Here is a 21615-nt window from a genome sequence, read left to right as displayed (position 1 = left end):
ATCCCAATGCAGTGTTTTGTCTGTATGGATCTGCCCAGAACACTTGTGATACAGGAGCTGGGAGCTTCAGTACTTCAGTGGAGGCTGATACTGACACCGGTTTTCATTAGTGTGTGTTCTTAATGATTATTAATTGAGAAATTAAATTCACCTCTTTGATATTTTGCCCCTCACCTGTTCTTGAGTTATAAGATATATTTTATCTTCATAGAGGCAAATATTTGAAGATATTGTGATGAATGTGATGGTTGCTGCACTCGAGGCACAAGGAACAGTGCAGCCAACTCCTCTCACACACAGTAGGTACATTATCACTCAGAGTACAGAGGGATAGACAGTTCATCAGTTCCCTAGTCTCAGACTGCAGAAGTAGTCAGGCTCACATTGATCCCGAGTTCCAGAGACACATTTTCAATCAAACAAAGCAGGAGAAAAAGAAGTTGTTTCCATTTCGCCCCAATTCAGTCCCACTGACAGTCAGATACATCAATCCCAGGTCAAAATCACACTCATTAACAGATTGAAATACAATGTGTCAATCTAAATATAATGCAGACTTAGCTAGCAAGAAAATATCAGATAGAATTGGCACACGCTACTGATTGAATGGGACAGAATCTAAGCTAATGATGTACCCTGAGATTTAAATTAAATATCATACCCAAAGCTCACACCCAATTCATTATAAAGGATGTTTAAACATCCCCATAGTGTACCCTGAGATACAAGTTACATACAAGTCCAACATTCATTACAGAGAAAGTTTCAAAGATGCTGAAAGATATTGTAACCTGAGACACAAATTAGATACCAGTTCAGAACTCACGCACGCTGTGAAATTGAAAGATACAGTATTAATTCCATTAGTGTCGATTGATCTAAACATTATATACCATTCTAAAACCTCATACAATATCAAACTGAAATACAGTATTAATTCCATTAGTGTAGATTGATCTAAACATTATATACCATTCTAAAAACTCATACAATATCAAACTGAAATACAGTATTAATTCCATTAGTGTCGATTGATCTCAACATTATATACCATTCTAAAACCTCATACAATATCAAACTGAAATACAGTATTAATTCCATTAGTGTCGATTGATCTAAACATTATATACCATTCTAAAACCTCATACAATATCAAACTGAAATACAGTATTAATTCCATTAGTGTAGATTGATCTAAACATTATATACCATTCTAAAACTCATACAATATCAAATTGAAATACAGTATCAATTCTATTAGTGCACATTGACCTAAACATTACATACTATTCCAAAAACTCATACAGTATCAATTCCATTAGTGTAGATTGATCTAATCATTGCCAGTCCAAAAATCACATACAGTATCAGATTGAGCAATGCTGATATGAAGTGTAAACTGTGATGTAAATTAGATGCCTGGACAGAACTCACCCAGACTGCGGAAATAAAAAATACAGTTGTCCATGATACGCATTATTTTCCAGCCAAAAACATCTCATACATGATCAGAGTGAAATAGATTATCAATTCCATTTATGTAGACTGAACTCCACATTATGGCGGCACAGTGGCGCAGTGGTTAGCATTGCAGATTCAAGCTCCACTGACCTGGGTTCAGTTCTGCGGAGTTTGCAAGTTCTCCCTGTGACCGCGTGGATTTCTGCTGTGTGCTCCAGTTTCCTCTTACAGCCCAAGAATTGCAAGTTGTTAGGTAAATTGCCCCTCGTGTGAAGATGTGGGAGGGAATATGGGATTGATGTAGGATTAGTGTATATGGGTGGTTGTTGGTTGGCACAGACTCGGTGGGTTGAAGGGCCAGTTTCAGTGCCGTATCTGAAAATAAAATTACAAACCTGTAAAAACTCTCATCCAGGGGTATGGTGATTTTGTGGTTACTTTACAGGACGAGTAATCCAAAAGTCTCCACTAATGGACCAGAGACATGAGTTCAAATTCCACTGCAGCAGCTGGGTAATTTATAGAATCAAAGTAAGTTTATGGCACAGGAAGAGGCCAGTTGGCCCATTGTGTCTGTGCCAGATGAAAACTGTCCACCCATTCTAATCCCACCTTTCAGCATTTGGTGCATAACCCTGCAGATTACGTCATTTGAGGTGTATATCCAGACTCATTTTGAATGAGTTGAGGATTTCTGTCTCAACTCCCCTATCAGGCAGTGAGTTCCAGACCCCCTCCACCCTCTGGCTGAAAAAAAACTTTTCCTAATCTCCTCTGTAATCTTTATACCAATAACTTTAAATCTATTCCCCTAGTCACTGACCTCTCTGCTAAGGTGAACAGGCCCTTCACTTCAACTCTATACAGGCCCCGCAAAATGTTGTACATTTCAGTCTGATCTCCCCTCAGCCTCCTCTGTTCCAAGGAGAACAGCTCCATCCTATCCAATCTTTCCCCATAGCTGCATTTTTCCAGTCCCGGCAACATCCTCGTAAATCTCCTCTGTACCCTCTCCAGGGCAATTACATCCTTTCTGTAATGAGGTGATCAGAACTGTACACAGTACTCAAGTTGTGGCCTGACTAATGATTTATACAGTTACAGTACAACCTCCCTGCTCTTATATTCTATACCTCGTCGAAAAAAAAGGATTCCATATGCCTTTTTAACCACCTTATCAACTTGTCCTGTTACCTTCAAGGATCTGTGGACATTTACTCCAAGGTCCCTCACTTCCTCTACACCCCTCAGCATTTTCCTATTAATCGTGTATTCCTTTGCCTTGTTTGACCTCCCCAAATGCATCACCTCACACTTCTCTGGATTGAATTCAATTTGCCATTTTTCTGCCCATCTGACCAGACCATCAAGATCTTCCTGCAGCCTACAGTTATCCTCCTTGCTATTTACCACATGGCCAATCGTTGTGTCATTTGCAAACCTCTTGATCATGCCCCCTACATTTACATCCATGTAGACCACATCATAAACTGCACTACCCTCATCTATTTTCCTTGTTAATTCTTCAAAATTTCGATCAAGTTGTTCAGGCAAGATCTTCCCTTAACAAATCCATGCTGACTATCCTTGATTAATCTGTGCCTTTCTAAGTGACATTTTATCCTGTCTCTCTGAATAGATTCCAATAATTTTCCCACTATTGAGGTTAGACCGACTGGCCTGTAATTATTCGGTCTAGCCCTCACTCCCTTTTTAAACAGAGGTACAATGTTAGCAGTCCTCCAATCCTCCAGCACAACACCTGTATCCAATGAGGTCTGGAAAACGATGGTCAGACCTTCCGCTATTTCCTCTCTTGCTTCTTTTAACAGCCTGGGGTACATTTCATCCATCCCTAGTGATTTATCAACTTACAAATAAGCTAATTCCATTAGTATGTCCTCTCTCCCTCTGTTGATCATATCCAATACTTCACACCCCTCTTCCTTATCTACAATATCTGCATCGTCCCCCTCTTTTGTGCAGACAGATGCAAAGTATTTATTAAGAACAATGCCAACATCTTCTGCCCCTACATATAGGTTACCTTTATGGTCTTTTCTGTGCCCTCCTCTTTCCTTAGTTATCCTTTTACTCTTAATGTATTGATAAAACATCTTTGTGTTTACCTTGATTTTGATTGCCAATATTCTTTCATGCCTCTCTTAGTTTTCCTAATTTCAATGTTGATTTCCCCCCTCCACATTCTATAGACCTCTCAGCTTTCTGTAGTATTGAGTTCTCTGTGTCGGGCATAATTTTTCCTTTACTGCCATATCATACCCATAAGCTCCTTGACATCCATGGGGCTCTTGATTTGGCCTTCCCACCCTTTTTCTTTGAGGGAACATGTTGAGTCTGAACCCCTGGAATCTCCCCTTGAATTCTTCCCATTGCTCTGACACTGATTTACCTTCAAGTACCTGTTTCCAGTCCACTTTCGCTAAATCACTCCTCAGCTTAGTAAAGTTGGCCTTGCCCCAATTGAGAACTTTAACTCTTGTTGTATCCTTGTCCTTTCCATAATTATGTTAAAACTGACTGAATTATGATCACTACCACCAAAATGCTCTCCCACTGCCACTCCTTCCACCTGCCCATCTTCATTTCCTAAAACTGCGTCCTCTCTTGTTGGACTTGCTACATATTCGCTAAAATATTTCTCCTGAATGCATCACAAGAATTCTGCTCCCTCAATTCCTTTTACACTAAAACTATCTCAGTTAATGTTTGGGTGGTTAAAATCCCTTTCTATTGCTGCCGTACTGTTGCTTTGACAAAAATTGCCACTCTCCCTCCTTTCTTATCTCCCTCCCTATCGCGTCTGAAAACCCTGTAACCAAGACTGTTGAGCTGCCATTCCTGTCCCTCCTTAAGCCATGTTTCTCTCAGAGCTATGATATCATACTGCCACCTGTCTATCTGTCCTCAGCTCATCTGCTTTATTTGCTATACTCCTTGCATTGAAATAGATACACTTGAGCACTGACAAACACTTTTTTAATTTTCTAAACTTTGTTTCCTCAGTCTTCCAGACGCATCCATTAATTATCTGCCTTCCATTTTCATTTCTGATTTTGTCCCATCTGACTCTACCTTCCAGTCCCCATCCCCCTGCCAAACTAATTTAAACCCTCCCCAACAGCTCGAGCAAAATGACCCGCAAGGAACTCCGTCCCAGCTCTGTTCAGGTGCAACCCGTCCGACCGGTCCCAAGAATCTAAAGCCATGCCTCCTGCACCATCTTTCCAGCCACACATTCATCTGTCTTCTTCTATTCCTGTACTCACTTGCGCTAGGCACTGGGAGTAATCCGGAGATTATTACTTTTGATGTCCCATTTGCAAATTTCTTACCTCACTCCCCAAATTCTGACTGCAGGACAACATCCTTATTTCTACCTATGTTGTTTGTTCCGATGTGGACCACAACTGCTGGCTGTTCACCCTCCCCTTTCAGGATGCTCTGTAACTGCTCAATGACATCCTTGATCCTGGCACCAGGGAGGCAACATACCATTCCTGGATTCATGTCTGCGGCTACAGAAATGCCTGATTGTTCCCTTGACTATTGAAACACCTATCACTATGGCTTTTCCAGTCTTCCTTGTACCTCCCTTTGCAGCTGAGTCACCCATGGTGCCATGGGCTTGGCTCTGGCTGCACTCCCCAGGGAAGCATCACTGTCCTCCATATTCAGAACTGAATACCCGTTGGAGAGCGTCATGCAGTCAGGGTGTCCTGCACTACCTACTCGATTTTTTTTGACTGCCTGTTGATCACCCATTCCCTCTCTCCCTGCATACTCTTAAGCTGTGGGGTGACCACATCTATAAACGTGCTATCGATGTAGCTCTCTTCTCACGAATGCACTGCAGTGTCACCAGCTGCCTCTCAAGTTCCAAAACCCAGAGCTCAAGCTGCCACAATTGAGAGCACTTCCTGGCACAAATGTTCTCGAAGATAGTGGAAGCATCCTGGAGCTCCCACATATCACAGGAGGTGCACTCTCAAGGTTGAAACACCCCTGCCATTAGTTGACCATTTGCTATGCTAAAAAAAACCTTAACAGTACTACAACACCTTAGAATTATAAATAAAACTTTCCTAGTACTGATTAATCCCACTAAAAATCAATACAGTTCACGAGTTAAGATAAACCTTACTCCAAAAAACTCACCAACGATTCACTTGTCCCTTATTATTAATACTTAATTTATACTCTTTTTATTCTGCCTGTTGTTGAAATGCTATAACCCAGCCATTTACACACCCACCCTAACAGTGGTGTACTAACTATTTACAGTTACTCCCTAACAGCCGTTAATCGCAACCAGTCACCTTGCAGCTTTCCTGTGATGTCACTATTCACTTTGTTTCCAAACTCCAGCTTGCTTGGACTCCTGTCCACTCCGCTTTCACCGTTTCCTGCTCTCTGAGTGAACCCTTGCTTACTCTCTCTCTCCCCACCCCGGGCTCTTTATGCTCCACTCTGCTCTCACTGTTTCCCGCTCTCAATGTATGAATATTTGTTTGCATTGTGTTTAATTTAAAATATGGATTAACTGTATTTCACAGTTGTAGGTTTTATTTGGTAGTCCTGTACAAGTTGTGGATTGGTATTCAATATTTAGCTCTGTGAAAATTATTGTGAATGAAAACATAACTTTCAATCTTATACATGGGCTGGTCTGCAAGCTCCAAGTCCTTCACTTTGTAGTAATGGAACTGATACTGTATCTTTCAGTCTTAATCTCTGTGGGATTTTTGAACTGGTATGTAATGCATAGCTCGGTATAACGTCTGATGTACATTATTGGGATTCATAGGATCATAGGAAATAGGGGCATTAGGCCAATCAGCCCATTGAGCCTGCTCTGCCATTCAAACAGATCGTGGCTGATCATATCCCTCTTTGCCATTTTTCCCTGCTATCTCCATATCCCTTGATCCCGGTAGTATTTAGAAATCTATTGATTTCTGTCTTGAATATGTTCAGTAATTGGGCCTCCACAGCCCTCTGGGATAAAGAATTCCACAGATTACCCACCCTCTGAGTAAAGAAATTCCTGCTCATCTCAGTCTCAAATGGCCTGTCCTTATTCTGAGAATGTGTCCCCTTCTTCCAGACTCACTAGACAGAGGAAACATCCTATCCATATCTACCCTGTCACACCCTGTAAGAATTTTGGAAGTTTCAATGAGATCACCTCTCATTCTTTGAAACTCCAGAGAATTTGGGCCCAGTTTCTGCAGTCTCTCATCATAAGGGGATTAGTCTGGTGAATCTCCATTGCATTCCCTCTGTGACAAGTCTATCCTTCCTTAGATAAGGGGAAGTGATGGCGTAGTGGCATTGTCATGGGCGGCACAGTGGTTAGCACCGCAACCTCACAGCTCCAAAAACCGAGGTTTGATTCTGGCTACTGCCTGTGCAGAGTTTGCAAGTTCTCCCTGTGACCATGTGGGTTTTTGCTGGGTGCTTTGGTTTCCTCCTGCAGCCAGAGACTTGCAGGTGATAGGTAAATTGGCTGTTGTAAATTGCTCCCAGTGCAGGTAGGTGGTAGGGAATATGGGATTACTGCAGGGCGAGTATAAATGGGTGGTTTTTGGTCAGCACAGACTCGGTCGGCTGAAGGGTCTGTTTCAGTGCTGTATCTCTAAATAAATATAAAATAAGGAAACCAAAATTGTACAGAATACAGTGCTCGACCCCAAGGGTCACTGTTGGAACCACTGCTTTTTTTGCTACAGATAAATGACTTGGATCTTGGAATATAGAGCAGAATCTCAAAATATGCCGATAAAACCAAACTTGGAGAAGTGGAAAACAGTGAGGATGAAATGAACCGCCTGCAACAAGACAATGATAGGCTAGCAGAATGGGCAGACAGGTGGCAGATGGCATTTAATAGTGACTAGTGTGAGGTGATGCATTTTGGCAGAAGAAATAGGGAGAGGCAATATATACTTAATGGCACAGTTCTAAAGAGTGTGCAGGAATAGAGGGACTTGTTCACTATAATGTGAACAATTTTTCTTCTTGTGTGGCTCTCAGATTTGTAAACTTCACTGTACTGGAGTGAGGTGACATTTACTGTCAGGAAGCAAGAACTGCAACCAAGCAGCAGATACTCCATCGTCTGTCAGGGTGAAAGAAACATTGCAATGTGAGGAAATAGTGAATGCGTTTGATTGGGTTGATGGAGACATGATACCACTTGTGGTGGAGTCCAAAGCAAAGGCCAGAAATATAAAATTGTCATTATTAAAAGATATGAGGAATTCATGACAAATGTATTCAGGTGGTGAGTGGGTGGAATCTAGATAGAATAGAAAGTGAGATTGGGTGGACAGAAGCAGTGTGAAAGGATGGCTCAAACAAAAGGGAAACGCCCTGAAAGGTTAACTCTGTTTCTCTCTCCACAGATGCTGCCAGAGTTTCTGAACATTTCCAGCACTTTCTGTTTTTATTTCAGAATTTGCAGGATGTTGCTTTGATCTGAAAAAAAATGGATGATTGGCTTTGGCTGCCAGTGAAATTCCACAGGAGCTAAAAGGAAGTTCTGATATCAGTGGCATGTTGATCTCGGGGTATGATTCTTGCTTAGGGTAAGTGATTAATTAATGTGTGAGAGATCCTGGGTTCAAATCCTGGACAAGCCCTTCTTTGTTGGTGTTTTTAGTTTAAGGTCGTCGATTGGTTTCAGCCTTACAGAAGGCGGAATTGATTTCCATATGGAGCCTGCTTGAGGACCAGAGGGCTGGATTCAAAGAGCTTGTCGACAAAATTGGAATGAATGAAATGTGCAGAGAGCCAAGTAGGAATATAAAGTTGTAACTTTAACTGAAGCCTGGCTCCAAAAAACAACAGAACTGGGTTCTGGTATGGAAAGGAAACCATTCCCATTTCTGTTGTTTGGCTTGCATTGGCTCATTGATTTTCTTGTTTTTCACTTTGTTGATGCATTTGAATAATTGTGGATCCTTCTTCAGGGTGTTTTCTTTCACCAGGTAGTTCTGACCTCTGATGATGATGATCGGAATGAGCTTCACCTCACTGATAGTTTTGGAACTGAGCAGATTTCCTTTGCTTGAGTCTACAACATGGAACTCAGTCTGACATGTGGACCCATGGGAGGATTTGAATGCCACCCCTGCGTTGAAGAATACAGTTGCATCCATCCAATAAGCGACCGAGTAGAAGTGACAGTTCAGTCAGTCGAACATTAAACTTTTAATTTCAGGGTGGTGAGTTTGAGTGCCATTTTGTTTTTCCCTTTTTTAAGGCTTCATGAGCAGAGAGTACAAGGAGTGTTTGAAATGAAATTCAGCAAAACTATGAGAAAGTCTCACTTTGATTCGGGACTCTTATCTCTCTGCAGCATCTCGCTGTGAACGATTGAACTTCATCTCATTTCATTCCCAGCTCGGGATCAGTGCGGCTCAGTGGGACTTCTGGCTGTCTCCTGCTTCACAATCCATCAGTGCTGAGAAAGCAATGGGGAATATTATTCAAGGCTCTGTAACCAGAGGACACCGATTTAAGGTGACTGGCAAAAGAACCAAAGGCAACATGAGGAAAAACTTATTTTGCACAGCGATTGGTTAAGATCTGATATGCACTGTTTGAGAGTGTGATGGAGGCTGATTCAACCATGACTTTCAAAATGGTAAAAGATAATTATCTGAAGTGAAAAAAGTGCATGTTTTCATGGAATACATGAGTCTGTGGCATGAGCTGAGTTGCTCGTGCAGAGAAGCAGCACAAGCACAATGAACTGAATGGCTTCCTTTTGTTCTGTAACTATTCTATGATCTATGATTCTTTTCAGAGTGAAATCAACACTCACATACAAGAAACTGACAGGTACAATGTAAACCCCACACTAACATACCAGCGAATGCTAGGGACAGAGTAAAACCAACTCAGTCCTAGACTAGAAACTGACAGGTGCACTGAAAACTTCGCATTACCAGACAAGAAATTGACAGTTACAGTGTGAAACCCACAGTCACTTAGCAGCAGTTGGCAGGTAACGTGGAAAAATCTTTCTTTCATATCCCAACTGCAAGGTAAAAAGGAAATTAGGGACAAACCCAGGCTCACACTTCAAAGACTGAGAGATACAAAGCAAAACACATACTCACCTACAAGTGCAGAGAAGAAGACACACTCAGAGGAGGTGCAGATTAAAGACACATGCATGTAACAGAAACTGATAGGGATAGAATCAAACCCTTTCTCACTTCTCAGAAACTGATAGATATAGACAAAAGCTGATGCTCACATACAAGTTGTTGAAAGATATGTGGTGAAACTCACAGAGCAATAGCAGAAACAAACAGGTACTGAATAATACCCACAGTCACAGACCAAAAACTGAAATATACTGAGTTAAACACCACTTTCTCACACCAGAAACTCATGGCTACAAAGTGAAGCTGACTCTATCCTCCCAGGCATTGACAGGTACAAAAGAAAACACTCACGACGATACCAGGACATGAAATGTACGTAATAAAACCTATCAGCTGAAAGAATAGCATTAATGACAGGTGTGGTACCCAGAATGCTCATCGGCCTAGAATCCGCCCAATCTGTGACAGGAGCGGGGCGCGCAGGCGCAGTAGAGACAGCTCTGTCAGGAGCTGGAGCTGCGGGTTCGGAGTTGGAGCGGGATATTCACAAAGTGCGAGAAGACCGCGCCCTTTGCGGGCTCACACAGCTGGAGCAGGGCCTCCGGGCCACAATAACATGGAACAATCCCATCTGTATCCCTGCGGATGGCGACGGTGAAGCCTTTCCCGGTGAGGCTTCCCGAAACCGCGTCCATAAATGGATAAGAATTGGGGTCTGGGCAGGGAGCGTCTGGAGATGGATAAGAATTAGAGACTGGGCAGGGAGCGTCTCTAAATGAATAAAATTTGGGTACTGGTCAGGGAGCGTCTGTAAATGGATAAGAATTGGGGACTGGGCAGGGAGCGTCTCTAAATGAATAAAATTAGGGTACTGGTCAGGGAGCGTCCATAAATGGATAAGAATTGGGGTCTGGGCAGGGAGCGTCTGGAGATGGAGAAGAATTCGAGACTGGGCAGGGAGCGTCTCTAAATGAATAAAATTTGGGTACTGGTCAGGGAGCGTCTGTAAATGGATAAGAATTGGGAACTGGGCAGGGAGGGTCTCCAAATGAATAACATTTGGATACTGGTCAGGGAGCGTCTGTAAATGGATAAGAATTGGGGACTGGGCAGGGAGCGTCTCTAAATGAATAAAATTTGGGTACTGGTCAGGGAGTGTCTCTAAATGAATAAGATTTGGGTACTGGTCAGGGAGTGTCTGTAGATGGATAAGAATTAGGGACTGGGCAGGGAGCGTCTCTAAATGAATAAAATTTGGGTACTGGTCAGGGAGCGTCTGTAAATGGATAAGAATTGGGGACTGGGCAGGGAGCGTCTCTAAATGATTAAGATTTGGGTACTGGTCAGGAAGCATCTGTAAATCGATAAGAATTGGGTACTGGTCAGGAAGCGTCTGTAAATCGATAAGAATTGGAGACTGGGCAGGGAGCGTTTCTAAATGAATAAGATTTGGGGACTGGGCAGGGAGCGTTTTTTTATTCGTTCGTGGGATGTGGGCGTCGCTGGCTCGATCTCAGCTCGAGTAATGTGTCCAGTTCTGGGCACCAGGCTTTAGAAAGGACATCAAAGCTTCTGAGACAGTTCAGAGGAGATTTACCAGAATGATCCCAGAGATGAGGGGTGTCAGTTCTCTGGACAGGCTGGTGAAGCTGGGATTGTTCTCTTCAGAGTAGAGAAGGTTAAGGCAAGATTTAATAGAGGTGTTCAGAATCATGAAGGATTTTCATACGGTAGAGAGGGAGAAACTGTTTCCAATGTCCTGGGGGTCAGTAACCAGAGGACACAGATTTAAAATAATTGGCCAAAAATGTCAAGGGGAGGTGAGGAGAGATCTTTTAACCCAGTAACTGATTCGGATTTGGAATGAATTGTCTGACAGGGTGGTGGAAACAGATTCAATTATAACTTTCATAACGGAATTGGACAAATATTTCAAAGTGAAATTCTCCAGGATTATTGGGAAATAGGCAGGGGGTTGGACTAATTGCATCTTTTTGTTAGAGAGTCAGCAGAGGCACAATGGGGCCGAATGGCCTCCTTCTGTGCTGTGTGATTCTATGAACATAAGAACTAGAAGCAGGAGTCGGCAATTCAGCCCCTCGAGTCTGCTCTGCCATTCAATACAATCATGGCTGATCTCATCACGGCAGTTCTTGTTTCTTGCCAGTAGATGTCACTTCACTCCAATACAGTGAAGTTTACAAATCTGAGAGAGACAAAACAGGAAAGAATTGTTCACATTCTGGTGAATGTGTGGGATTTAGAAATACTAGGAGTGGAGACGAGTTATTACTTGTCTGCTCGATCCCCATAGCCCTGTAAAATTATTTCCTTCAAGTGCCCATTCAAATTCCTTTTGTAATCCTCGATTATCTCCATTTCCACCGCCCTCGTGGGCAGCGAGTTACAGATCATCACCAATCAGTGTAAAAAAGTTATTCCGCACATTCCCCCTGTACCTCCTGTCCAAAACCTTCAGTCTGTGTCCCCTAGTCCTTGTACCAATAGTTAACGGGAACAATGTTTCCTTGCCAACTTATTTAAAACTGTCATAGCCTAAAACACATCTATCAATTCTTCCCTCACTCTCGTTTGATACAGGCAGAACAACCCTAGCTTTTCCAACCTAACCTTGTAACTAAAATCCTCCATCCCTGGATCCATTCTGGTAAATTTCCTCTGCATCCTCTCAAGGACCCTCACATTCTTTCTTAAGTGTGGTAAGCAATACTGGAAGCAACACTCCAATTGGGGCCTAATCAGAGCTTTATAATGGTTCAGCATAACTTCCCGGCTTTGTACTCAATGCCTCTATTTATAAAGCCCAAGATCCCATATACTTTGCTAACCACTCTCGCAATATGTCTTGCCACCTTCAAAGATTGATGCACATGAACCCCAAGTCCCTCTATTCCAGCACACTCTTTAGAACTGTGCCATTAAGTATATATTGCCTCTCCCTATTCCTTCTGCCAAAATACATCACCTCACACTTATCACTATTAAATTCCATCTGCCACCTGTCTGCCCATTCTGCTAGCCTATCATTGTCCTGTTGCAGGCAGTTCATATCATCCTCACTGTTTGCCACTCCTCCAAGTTTGTTGTCATCGGGATATTTTGAGATTCTACTCTGTATTCCAAGATCAAAGTCATTTATCTTGAGCAAAAAAAAGCAGTGGTTCTAGCACTGACACTTGGGGAACACCTCTGTCGACTATCCTCCAGTCTGACAAAGAACCATTTCATAAGACTCGCTGTTTTCTGTCCTTAAACCAATTTTCTATCCAATTGGACACTGACCCTCCTATTCCACGAACCTCAATTTTGTTAACCGCCCTTTTATGTGGTACCTTGTCAAACGCTTCCTTAAAATCCATATAAACAACATCCACTGCATTCCCTTCATCAACCTGCTCTGTTAGTTCATCAAAAAATGCAGTTAGATTAGTCAAGCATGAACTTTCATTTATAAATCCATGCTCACTCTCCTTAATTAACTCAAACCTCTCCAAGTGACTGTTGATTTTTTACCCTGATTATTCTTTCTAAAACCTTACCCACCACTGCTGTTAATCTAACTAGCCTGTAGTTACCCAGACCGTCCTTACACCCTTTCTTGAATAAGGGCATCGCATTTGCCACTGTTTATCCTCTGGCACCTCCCCCATATCCAGGGAAGATTGGAAGATTATACTGAACCCTTCCGTTATCTGCATCCACATTTCCTTTCGCAACCTGGGATGCAAGCCATCCGGAACAGGTGATTTATCTACCCTAAGCACAGCCAGCCTTTTTAGTACCTCCCTCTCTCAATTTGTACCCTATCCATTGCCTCTACTCTCTTCACTTCTACTGATATTTTGTCCAATTCCACTTCCTTAGTGATCACTGATACAAAGTACTCATTAAGCAGATTAACATTGCCCTGCACCTCTAAGCATATATTATCCTCTTTCTCCCTAATAGGCCCGACTCAACCTCTTACTACCCACTTATCATTTACATGCTGCTCGAAGATTTTTGGGTTTCCTTTCATGTTGACTGCCATTTTATTCTCATAGAAATAGAGAATAAGCTGAATATAGAAGATATAAGTATTTCCCATCCTTGATGAGGTGGAACTTTTTTATGTTGTGGGTAGTAATGACTTGGCCCACGAGTGTGGTGGAAGCAGAGACAATCAATGATTTGAAAAGGAAATTGGATGGATACTTGAAGGAAAGAAACTTGCAGGAGGAAAGGGATCGAGCTGGTGAGTGGAACTGACTAGATTGCTCCGGGGAGAGCCAGCATGGACGTGATAGGCCAAACGACCACCTTCTGTGCTGCAAATGACTCTGTGTTGTTTCTCAAATTCAATCCACTGGTGTTTGGTAAATAATTTCAAAGTAAATTGTGCAACTGGAAAATCAGAGCCAAGGCAAGGGACGCATAAGGAAGCGGAATTGATGAAACCCGGGATTGAACCAGGGACCTTTAGATCTTCAGTCTAACGCTCTCCCAACTGAGCTATTTCAGCCCAACATTAATAGTGGCTTGGTGCCCTTATTTTGGAAGAAAATACATACATTCAAGTTTTCCAAAAAATTAAAGAACACAACATGTGAGTAATATTCCCCATTGCTTTCTCAGTACTGATGGATTGTGAAGCGGGGGACAGCCAGAAGTGCCAATGAGCCGCTCAGACCCTGAGCTGAGAATGAAATGAGATCAAATTCAATCTTTCACAGCGAGATGCTGCAGAGAGGTAAGAGTCCTGAATCAAAGCGAGATTTGCTCATTTCAAACACTCCCTGTACTCTCTGCTCAAGAAGCCTTAAAAAAGGGAAAAACAGAATGGCACTCAAACTCACAACCCTGCCATTAACAGTCTCATGTTCGACTGACACTTCTACTCGCTCTCTTATTGGATGGATGCAACTCCAACGCAGGGGTGGCATTCAAATCCTCCCATGGGTCCACATGTCAGACTGAGTTCCATGTTGTAGAATCAAGCAAAGGAAATCTGCTCACTTCCAAAACTATCAGCGAATTGAAGCTGATTACGATCAACATCATCAGAGGTCAGAACGACCTGGTGAAAGAAGACACTCTGAAGAAGGATCCACAATTATTCAAAGGCATCAACAAAGTGAAACACAAGAAAATTGATGTGTCAATGCAAGCCAAACAACAGAAACACTGAAGAATTCCATTCCATTCCAGTCCAGAACCCAGTCCTGTTGTTTTTGGAGTCAGGTCACAATTACAGCAACAACTTTATATTCCCACTTGGCTATCTGTGCATTTAGTTAATTGCAATTTTGTCGACAAGCTCTTTGAATCCAGTTGTCTGGTCCTCAAGCCAGCTCCGTATGGAAGTCAATTCCACCTTCTGCAAGGCTGAAACCAATAGATAACCTTAATCTAAAAATGCCAGAAGACCAGGGCTCATCCGGGACTTAAACCCAAGATCTCTCGCATGTTAATTAACCATACTCCCTAAGCGAGAATCATACCCCTAGACCAACGAGCCACTGGCAGGTCAGGCTTTATTAGCTGCTGTGGAATTTCACTGGAACCCCCCAGCCAATCATCCATTTTTTTTCAGATCAAAGCAACATCCTGCAAATGCTGAAATAAAAACAGAAAGTGCTGGAAATGTTCAGCAGCTCTGGCAGCATCTGTGCTGTGAGAAACACAGTTAACGTTTCAGGGCACTCACCTTTTGTTTCAGCCATCCTTCCAGACTGCGTCTGTCCATCCAATCTCACTTTCTATTCTATCCACATTCTAACCATTCACTACGTTACTACATTTTTCAGGAATTCCTCATTTCTTTTATTAATGACAATTTTGTATTTCTGGCCTTTGCTTCAGACACCACCACAAGTGGAATCATGTCTCCATCTACCCAATCAAACCACTTCGCTGTATCCTCACATTGCAATGTTTCTTTCACCCTGACAGACTGTGGAGTTTCTGCTGCTTGATTGCAGTTCTTGCTTCCCGCCAGTAGATGTCACCTCACTCCAATACAGTGAAGTTTACAAATCTGAGAGAGACACAACAGGAAATAATTGTTCACATTATAGTGAATGTGTGGGATTTAGAAATACTAGGAGTGGAGACGTGTTATTATTGCACTCTGCTATTACATCTTTTATCATGGACTCCAGCATTTTCCCCACGACTGATGTCAGGCTAACCGGTATATAATTCGCTGTTTTCTTTCTGCCTCTTTTTTAAAATAGTGGAGTTACATTAACTCCCGTCCAATCCATTGGAACTGTTCCAGAGTCGATAGAATTTTGAAAAAAGACCAGAAATGCATCTGCTATTTCAAGGGCCACTTCCTTAATTACTCTGGGATGTAGATTATCAGGCCCTGGGGATTTATCGACCTTCAATCCCATCAATTTCCCAAACATTCCCTACTAATACTGATCTCATACAGTTCCTCCTTCTCACTAGACCCTATGTTCCCCAACATGTCTGGGAGATAATTTGTATCCTCCGTTGTGAAGACAGATCCAAAGTATGTATTTAATTGGTCTGCCATTTCTTTGTCCCCCATTATAAATTCCCCCGTTTCTGACTGTAAGGGGCCCACATTTGTCTTCACTAATCTTTTTCTCGACACATATCTATAGAAGCTTTTACAGTCAGTTTTTATGTTCTTTGCTAGCTTACTCTCATACTCTAGTTCCCCCTTCTTAATCAATCCTTTTGTCCTCCTCTGCTAAATTCCAAACTGCTCACAATCTTCAGGTTTGCTGCTTGTTCTGGCCATTTTATATTTCTCCTCCTTGGATCTAATACTTTCCTTAATTTCTTTTGTAAGCCACAGTTGAGCCACCCTTCCTGTTTTACTTTTGCACAGACAGGAATGAACAATTGTTGTAATTCATCCATGCACTCTTTAAATGCTTGCCATTGCCTATCCACTGTCAACCCTTTAAGTAACGTTCCCCAATCTATCATAGCCAACTCCCGCCTCATACCTTCATAGTTTTCTTTGTTTAGATTCAGGACCCAAGTCTCGGAATCAACTCTCTCACTCTCCATCTTAATGAAGAATTTTATCATATTATGGGCGCACTTCCCCAAGGGACCCCACACAACAAGATTGTTAACTAATCCTTTCTCATTACACAATATCCAGTCCAGGATGGCCTGTTCTCTAGAGGTGTTTTACACCTCTATCAATTCTCCACTCAATCTCCTTTGATATAGGCAGAATAATCATAGCTTTTCCAACCTAACCTTGTAACTAAAATCCCCCATCCCTGGATCCATTCTGGTAAATCGCCTCTGCGTCCTCTCAAGGACCCTCACATTCTTTCTAAAGTCTGCTGAGCAGAACTGGAAGCAACACTCCAATTGGGGCCTAACCAGAGTTTTATAATGGTTCAGCATAACTTCCCTGCTTTTGTACTCAATGCCTCAATTTCAAGCCCAAGATCCCATATGCTTTGCGAACCACTCTCGCAATATGTCTTGCCACCTTCAAAGATTGATGCACATGAACCCCAAGTCCCTCTATTCCAGTGCACTCTTTAGAACTGTGCCATTAAGTATATATTGCCTCTCCCTATTCCTTATGCCAAAATACATCACCTCACACTTGTCACTATTAAATTCCATCTGCCACCTGTCTGCCCATTCTGCTAGCCTATCACTGTCCTGTTGCAGGCAGTTCATATCATCCTCACTGTTTGCCGCTCCTCCAAGTTTGTTGTCATCGGGATATTTTGAGATTCTACTCTGTATTCCAAGATCCAAGTCACTTACCTTGAGCAAAAAAATCAGTGGTTCTAGCACTGACCCTTGGGGAACACCACTGTCGACTATCCTCCAGTCTGACAAAGAACCATTTAATAAGACTCGCTGTTTTCTGTCCTTAAACCAATTTTCTATCCAATTGGACACTGACCCTCCTATACCACGAACCTCAGTTTTGTTAACCGCCCTTTTATGTGGCACCTTGTCAAACGCTTCCTTAAAATCCATATAAACAACATCCACTGCATTCCCTTCATCAAGCTGCTCTGTTAGTTCATCAAAAAATGCAGCTGGATTAGTCAAGCATGAACTCCTATTTATAAATCCATGCTCACTCTCCTTAATTAACTCGAACCTCTCCAAGTGACTGTTGATTTTTTACCCTGATTACTCTTTCTAAAACCTGACCCACCGCTGTTAATCTAACTAGCCTGTAGTTACCCGGACTGTCCTTACAACCTTTCTTGAATAAGGGTGTCGCATTTGCCACTGTTTAATCCTCTGGCACCTCCCCCGTATCCAGGGAAGATTGGAAGATTATAGCAAGCCCTTCCGTTATCTGCATCCGCATTTCCTTTCGCAAACTGGGATGTGAGCCATCCGGACCAGGTGATTTATCTTCCCTAAGCACAGCCAGCCTTTTTAGTACCTCCCTCTCCTAATTTGTCCTCTCTCCATTTCCTCTACTTTCTTCACTTCAACTGATATTTTGTCAAATTCCACTTCCTTAGTGATCACTGATGCAAAGTACTCATTAAGTAGATTAACATTGCCCTGCACCTCTAAGCTTATATTATCCTTTTTGTCCCTAATAGGCCCGACTCAACCTCTTAATACCCACTTATCATTTACATGCTGCTCGAAGATTTTTGGGTTTCCTTTCATGTTGACTGCCAGTCTATTCTCATAGAAATAGAGAATAAGCAAATATAGAAGATGTAAGTATTTCCCATCCTTGATGAGGTGGAATTTTTTATGTTGTGGGTGGTAATGTCTTGGCCCACTAGTGTGGTGGAAGCAGAGACAATCAATGATTTGAAAAGGAAATTGGATGGATACTTGAAGGAAAGAAACTTGCAGGAGGAAAGGGATCGAGCTGGTGAGTGGAACTGACTAGATTGCTCCGGGGAGAGCCAGCATGGACGTGATAGGCGAAATGACCACCTTCGATGTTGTAAATGACTCTGTGTTGTTTCTCAAATTCAATGCACTGGTGCTTGGGAAATAATCTCAAAGTAAATTGTGCAACTGGAAAATCAGAACCAAGGCAAGGGACGCATAAGGAAGCTAAATTGCTGAAACCCGGGATTGAACCAGGGACCTTTAGATCTTCAGTCTAACGCTCTCCCAACTGAGCTATTTCAGCCCTACATTATTAGCGGCTTGGTGTCCTTGTTTTGGAAGAAAATACATACATTCAAGTTTTCCAAAAAATTAAAGAACACAACATGTGAGTAATATTCCCCATTGCTTTCTCGGTACTGATGGATTGTGAAGCGGGAGACAGCCAGAAGTGCCATTGAGCCGCACAGACCCCGAGCTGAGAATGAAATGAGATCAAATTCAATCTTTCATGGTGAGATGCTGCTGAGAGGGAAGAGTCCTGAATCAAAGCGAGACTTGCTCATTTCAAACACTCCCTGTACTCTCTGCTCATGAAGCCTTACAAAAGGGAAAAACAGAATGGCACTCAAACTCACAACCCTGCCATTAAAAGTCTCATATTCGACTGACAGAACTGTCACTTCTACTCGGTCTCTTATGGGATGGATGCAACTCCAACGCAGGGGTGGCATTCAAATCCTCCCATGGGTCCACATGTCAGACTGAGTTCCATGTTGTAGACTCAAGCAAAGGAAATCTGTTCACTTCCAAAACTATCAGCGAATTGAAGCTGATTACAATCAACATCATCAGAGGTCAGAACTACCTGGTGAAAGAAGACACTCTGAAGAAGGATCCACAATTATTCAAAGGCATCGACAAAGTGAAAAACAAGAAAATCGATGAGTCAATGCAAGCCCAACAACAGAAACACTGAAGAATTCCATTCCATTCCAGTCCAGAGCCCAGTCCTGCTGTTTTTGGAGTCAGCTCACAATTACAGCAACAACTTTATATTCCCACTTGGCTATCTGTACATTTAGTTAATTACAATTTTGTCGACAAGCTCTTTGAATCCAGTTGTCTGGTCCTCAAGCCAGCTCCGTATGGAAGTCAATTTCACCTTCTGCAAGGCTGAAACCAATAGATAACCTTAATCTAAAAATGCCAGCAGACCAGGTCTCGTCCAGGGCTTGAACCCCGAATCTCTCGCTTGTTAATTAACCATACTCCCCAAGCAAGAATCATATTCCTAGACCAACGAGCCAGTGACAGGTCAGGCTTTATTAGCTGCTGTGAAATTTCACTGGAACCCCCCAGCCAATCATCCATTTTTTTTTAGATCAAAGCAACATCCTGTAAATGCTGAAATCATAACAGAAAGTGTTGGAAATGTTCAACAGCTCTGGCAGCATCTGTGGAGAGAGAAACACAGTTAACATTTCAGGGTGTTCACCTTTTGTTTCAGCCATCCTTTCAGACTGCTTCTGTCCATCCAATCTCACTTTCTATTCTATCCACATTCTAACCATTCACTACGTTACTACATTTTTCATGAATTCCTCATTTCTTTTATTAATGACAATTTTGTATTTCTGGCCTTTGCTTCAGACACCACCACAAGTGGAATCATGTCTCCATCTACCCAATCAAACCACTTCGCTGTCTCCTCACATTGCAATGTTTCTTTCACCCTGACAGACTGTGGAGTTTCTGCTGCTTGCTTGCAGTTCTTGCTTCCCGCCAGTAGATGTCACCTCACTCCAATACAGTGAAGTTTACAAATCTGAGAGAGACACAACAGGAAATAATTGTTCACATTATAGTGAATGTGTGGGATTTAGAAATACTAGGAGTGGAGACGAGTTATTATTGCACTCTGCTATTACATCTTTTATAATGGACTCCAGCATTTTCCCCACGACTGATGTCAGGCTAACCGGTATATAATTCGCTGTTTTCTTTCTGCCTCCTTTTTTAAATAGTGGAGTTACATTAACTACCGTCCAATCCATTGGAACTGTTCCAGAGTCGATAGAATTTTGAAAAAAGACCAGAAATGCATCTGCTATTTCGAGGGCCACTTCCGTAAGTACTCTGGGATGTAGATTATCAGGCCCTGGGGATTTATCGGCCTTCAATCCCATCAATTTCCCAAACATTCCCTACTAATACTGATTTCATACAGTTCCTCCTTCTCACTAGACCCTATGTTCCCCAACATTTCTGGGAGATAATTTGTATCCTCCTTTGTGAAGACAGATCCAAAGTATGTATTTAATTGGTCTGCCATTTCTTTGTTCCCCATTATAAATTCCCCCGTTTCTGACTGTAAGGGGCCCACATTTGTCTTCACTAATCTTTTTCTCTACACATATCTATAGAAGCTTTTACAGTCAGTTTTTATGTTCTTTGCTAGCTTACTCTCATACTCTATTTCCCCCTTCTTAATCAATCCTTTTGTCCTCCTCTGCTAAATTCCAACTGCTCACAATCTTCAGGTTTTCTGCTTGTTCTGGCCATTTTATATTTCTCCTCCTTGGATCTAATACTTTCCTTAATTTCTTTTGTAAGCCACAGTTGAGCGACCCTTCCTGTTTTACTTTTGCACAGACAGGAATGAACAATTGTTGTAAATCATCCATGCGCTCTTTAAATGCTAGCCATTGCCTATCCACTGTCAACCATTTAAGTAACGTTCCCCAATCTATCATAGCCAACTCCCGCCTCATACCTTCATAGTTTTCTTTGTTTAGATTCAGGACCCAAGTCTCGGAATCAACTCTCTCACTCTCCATCTTAATGAAGAATTTTATCATATTATGGGCGCACTTCCCCAAGGGACCCCACACAACAAGATTGTTAACTAATCCTTTCTCATTGCACAATACACAGTCCAGGATGGCCTGTTCTCTGGAGGTGTTATACACCTCTATCAATTCTCCACTCAATCTCCTTTGAGAAAGGCAGAATAATCCTAGCTTTTCCAACCTAACCTTGTAACTAAAATCCCCCATCCCTGGATCCATTCTGGTAAATCGCCTCTGCGTCCTCTCAAGGACCCTCACATTCTTTCTAAAGTCTGCTGAGCAGAACTGGAAGCCACACTCCAATTGGGGCCCAACCAGAGTTTTATAATGGT

General features: G+C 42.2%; 2 non-coding genes across 2 annotated transcripts; both read right to left on the bottom strand.

The window, feature by feature from the left end:
* Positions 1–14051: 14051 nt before the first annotated feature.
* trnaf-gaa (transfer RNA phenylalanine (anticodon GAA)) lies at positions 14052–14124 on the bottom strand. The gene has a single exon. It is a non-coding gene; the product is annotated as a tRNA-Phe (tRNA).
* Positions 14125–18662: 4538 nt separating this feature from the next.
* Positions 18663–18735, bottom strand: trnaf-gaa (transfer RNA phenylalanine (anticodon GAA)). The gene has a single exon. It is a non-coding gene; the product is annotated as a tRNA-Phe (tRNA).
* Positions 18736–21615: the final 2880 nt, after the last annotated feature.

This window comes from Heterodontus francisci, unplaced genomic scaffold, assembly GCF_036365525.1.
Source record: "Heterodontus francisci isolate sHetFra1 unplaced genomic scaffold, sHetFra1.hap1 HAP1_SCAFFOLD_58, whole genome shotgun sequence".
In the NCBI taxonomy this organism is placed as follows: domain Eukaryota; kingdom Metazoa; phylum Chordata; class Chondrichthyes; order Heterodontiformes; family Heterodontidae; genus Heterodontus; species Heterodontus francisci.
This window is presented reverse-complemented; position numbering and strand designations above follow the sequence as displayed.